General features: G+C 37.9%; 1 pseudogene; it reads right to left on the reverse strand.

Moving 5' to 3' along the window:
* Positions 1–3,926: 3,926 nt before the first annotated feature.
* LOC148775750 (olfactory receptor 8J3-like) lies at positions 3,927–4,903 on the reverse strand (annotated as a pseudogene).
* Positions 4,904–5,109: the final 206 nt, after the last annotated feature.

Raw genomic sequence — 5,109 nt, forward strand, 5'->3', positions numbered from 1 at the left:
TAACTCTTTTTTTTTTTTTTTAGTTTTTTGAATGTTGAGTTTTAAGCCAGTTCTTTTTTTTTTTTTTAATTGGAGGCTAATTACTTTACATTATTGTATTGGTTTTGCCATACATTGACAAGAATCTGCCCCGGGTGTACATGTGTTCCCCATCCTGAACACCCCTCCCACCTCCCTTCCCATCCCATCCCTCTGGGTCATCCCAGTACACAAGCCCTGAGCATCCTGTACCATGCATCGAACGTGGACTGGCAATTCGTTTCACATATGATAATATACATGTTTAAATGCCAATTTCCCAAATCATCCCACCCTTGCCCTCTCCCTCAGAGTCCAAAAGACTGTTCTATACACCTATGTCTCTCCTTAACTCTTAAAAAAGTATTCTATTCATTTACTAGTTTACTCAATCAGTTAGTAATGTCATTCCTGAAAAAACCAAGTAGCAAGCAATTCTCCAAGTTCATGTGTGGGAATTGATTCTCATATAGAAGAATATACATATCCTTATATTAAGATTGTTTTCAGGTATAAAATGTTTCATGGGTAATACATATCTAAAAGTGTTTTTCAAATATTGCATTGAATATATTTATAGAAAACTCAGATATTATATGAGACAGGTACTAAAAAGTATTTGTCTTTGATGTGAAATTTAAATGCAACTGAACATCTTATATTTTATCTGGAAATTCTAACTTTACTGGATTTTAATAGATTAGATTGATCATGATTTTTTCAGATATACCTAACTCCCTCTGCACTTACAATATCCACATCTGACTTTCAGCTTTCATAAATAAAGTAGATATATGATATCTAGTCAGTTCATAGGTAATGCCCTGACACTACCACAGTATTCCAGGGAAACAAGTTAACAACAACAAAGAATAATAACAGTGGAGTTTTTGTGGTTAAAGAATATCTGTCAGTGTCCATAAAAGTGTTCATAGTCAGAGTGTAAGAGACAAGGGAAATTACCGATGTCAAGGTGATAATCAAAATCAGCAACTTCTGTCTACTCACGTTAATGAAGAATTGGATTTTCCCCTCTCAAATTTCTCTGACTTTTCTTTGAGTAGGGAGAATTTATGCTTTGTGTGGCTCTTTATGATGCTCCCTGAGGAAGTATTAATACCATGTGAGTTATTCAAATGATTTTGCTTAACTCTTCTGAGAGATTTAAAAAAGATTGCCTGGGTGCCTGCCTATCCTCCCGGACACCCTGCCTATCCTCTAGTGGAAAGGTGTGAGGAGTGATTTAAAGAAAGGAAGAACGCAGCGTGATGATCTTTGCAGCTCCGTGGAGACCCACGTGGCGTAACAGCGCTCAGTCACTGGCACAATCACTGATCAGAGTAACATGAGAAAGACTGAAGGGCTTTATTGCAGCAAACCCCGGACAGCTTCGATAGTCATGATAAAGCTGCGAATTAACCACCACCGTTGCATATAATCTTTTATTTAAGCTTATTATTCCAGTAAAAATATGTCATAGGCGCTGCATTAAAAATATACCATTTGACCTATATGAGGTGGATATTACTATTCCCAGATTCAGAGGACACTAAGCTCAGATAAACTATGTGATTTGACCAGAGACGTGTAATTGATAATCAGAAGATTTGAAATTAAAGCCTTGTCTTTAAATGAGTGATATACATGCATTTTCTTTTCACATGACAAACACGTAACAATTATTGTAATGCAATGTGTTGCAATAATAGTTGTCTAAATCGTAGTGTTTCCAGAGCTGAGATCTACCATTTTTGCATAATGTTCATATAGCCTCATAGAAGATAAAATCTAATATAAGGAAATACATTCCCTCTCATAACATTTAACCTATCTTCTCTTCTATGAATTCCTTTTGCTTTAGAATTGAGGAAAATTTGCATACAGTAAAATATGGTGTTAAATTGTATAAATGGGTAAGTTTTGGAAAATGTGCCATTTGTTCCTAATACCTGAATCAAGATAACATTTCAACACCACAGACATTTCCCTGATACTTTATACCCCCTGCTTCTTGGCTACTCCCATCATAAAGGCAATTTTCTTCAGACCTTAACTTCCCAAACAGCACGCTCTCACCTAGAGCAAATGCTGCTCTGGTTTCTATCCCTAATCTCATCTTCCCTGTTTCTGAATTTCACATAAGTGAAACCACACAATAAATAGTCTGTATCTTGCACTCAGCTTAATTGTTTTGAAGTTCAGCTGTACTGATTTTATATAGATGCATATAGTCCTCTGCATGAATATATCCCATCTTACTTGTTCTCTTACCAATAGATATTTGAGTTTCAGTTTATTATAAAATATCTTGTATAAACACCCTTATACAAGCATATGTGTGTATATATGTATTATTTTTTACTAGTTATAGATCTAAGAGGGAATTACTGTAACATAAACATCTGCATTTTTAACTTTATAAGAACCTGCTAACTTTCTGAGCTCATGGTAACATTTTACATTACCAAAAGCCATGTATGAGAATTCTATTTGCCCCATCTCCTTGGCAATATTTGATGCAGACATTTTAAGAATAACTTATAAATGGAATTGGGATAAAATAATCTCATTGAGCGTTGAATTTTCATTTACTTGGTGGCTAGTCAAAGTGGACACTTTTCTATGTACTTGGTTATTCATATACCCACCTCTTGCAGTTCTATAATTTGCCCATTTTAATTGTTTTCTTCTTTTTATTGATTTTTTAAATACTAAAAGTTTGCTAGATAAAACTACTTTTTCAGATTTTTTTCCCTAGACTCTCTTGCTTCTGATGTTTCTGTTTAGTTCTGTCTCAAGTTGCTACATTGATACAAGGCAGAGTTGTGCGGATCAGTAGGAAGGGTGGAAAACCCTCTCCCTCCAAAAAGTTCCAGGCAAAGCAGTGTGGAATGCAGGCGATGAAGTCGCTAGGAGAGGCCATAAAACGGATAAAACTGCGAGGTAAGGCACAGAGAGGAACATTCTGAAGACAGGAAAGGAAGCAGGAAAACTGAGAATCTCTCTCTGCTATCACTTCAAAAGAAAGAAAGAAAAGAAAGTGAAGTCACTCAGTCGTGTCCAACTCTTTGCGATCCCATGGACTTTGGATCCTATGAGGCTCCTATGTCCATGGGATTCTCCAGGCAAGAGGACTGGAGTGGGGTGCCATTTCCTTCTCCAGGGGATGTTCCTGACCCAGAGATCGAACCCGGGTCTCCCTCATTGCAGGCAGATGCTTTAACCCTCTAAGACACCAGGGAAGCCCCCAAAATACTGGAGTGGATTGCCCTGCCCTCCTCCAGGGGATCTTCCCAACCCAGGGATCAAACTCAGATCTCTCACGTTGCAGACAGATTCTTTACCATCTGACCCACCAGGGAAGCCTTGTCACTTTAAACATTACTCTAATTTTGTTGCATTGAATATACTAGTGTGTTAGGAAATCTGCAGTCTGTTTTGGACATGGTGACACTCTGCTCTGAAGATATCTGAGTATTGTCATCTTGTTAAGTGAGTTGATTTTATTTGCTCTTTTTCTTTTTTTTAATTAACAAGGTTTGTGTTAAACTACAGACTCTGCCTCATGGGTGATTTCATAAATACTAGCTCATATTTTAGCCTTGTCTGGGGTACTGGAATTGTCCCCCATAGCCACATGCATCAGGATAAGTGAACTGGAAAATTCATACAAAGAATAAGGATCTGACTTTCATTGGATCTTTTTTCTCTTCAATTCAGCCCCCAAATTCTGTGACTATTGATTCAAACATTTTTATTCTTTAGATCAGAAAACCTGGGTTGTATTCAAGATTTCTATTTGAATGGTGCAAACTAGGACCTTTCCTCAAAACAGAAATTGCAAAATGATAAAATAACCTGTTCCTTTGGCTTCTATTCTGTAAGAATCTCCTCCACACAATGGCAGCCTATCTTAACCATCTCTTCATTGACCTACAGAGTTCAAAAGAAATCAACAGCACAAATTTGTCAGAAATCTCTTCAAGGCAGCCTTCACGTCCTTGTTCCTCAGGCTGTAGATCATAGGGTTCAACATGGGAATCACCAGTGTATAAAACACTGAAGCCATTTTATCGGTTTCTAATGAATGGTTATTTCGAGGCTGTAAATACATGAAAAGCAGAGTTCCATAGAAGACTGACACAGCTGTCATATGTGAAGCGCATGTGGAGAAGGCTCTTTTCCTCCCTTCTGATGAATGTATCCTTAGAATGGACAAAATGATGTTGAAATAAGATGCCACAACTACAGTTATGGAAAACATCAAGTTCGTAGATGCAGATATGAATACCACTGTTTCTGGAAAAGAAGTATCGGAGCAGGACAATGCTAACAGGGGGACAATATCACAGTAAAAATGATTGATTACATTGAAAGAGCAATAAACCATTGAGAATACAGAAAAGGAAGTCACAATCGATGTGGAAAAGCTATAGAGATATGTGAGAGAAACTAGCAGAAAGCAGACCTGTCGAGATACCACCGTCGTATAGAGCAGGGGGTTACAAATGGCCACATAGCGGTCATAGGCCATCACAGCTAACAGGAAGATCTCTGCTACGATGAAAACCAAGAACCCGCCTAGCTGAATGGCACATTCATAGTAGGAGGTGGTGTGTTTCTTTACTAAAAAGTTGATCAGCATTTTAGGGGCAATGACAGTTGAATTGCTAAGATTGGTGATGGCCAAGTGCCTGAGGAAGAAATACATGGGGGTCTGAAGCCGAGAGTCCACACTGGTGAGGGTGATGATGCTTAGGTTCCCTGTTACGGTCAGTCCATAGATGACCAGGAAGACAAAGAAGAGTGGGATCTGGAGGTCCGGACGTTCTGAGACTCCTGTGAGAATAAACTCAGTGACTCGGGTGAAATTTCCATTAGCCATGTAACAGTTTGGAAATTAATCTATTTGGGGAAGAAAATAAAATGTGGTTACAAACTTCCAAGTAATTATTTTCATGGATTGTCATTAGATGACAAGGGCAGTTCCTGGGGTTTCATGAAATCATGTTTCCAAATTACATCAGCTCCTCTACTTCTGCTGAAATCTAGTGTACTCCAGCTTATATATTATTCCTCAATGGAAAAAAA

The sequence above is a fragment of the Moschus berezovskii genome, chromosome 14, assembly GCF_049115385.1.
Source record: "Moschus berezovskii isolate FMDL1 chromosome 14, NW_MosBer_1.0, whole genome shotgun sequence".
Classification (NCBI taxonomy): domain Eukaryota; kingdom Metazoa; phylum Chordata; class Mammalia; order Artiodactyla; family Moschidae; genus Moschus; species Moschus berezovskii.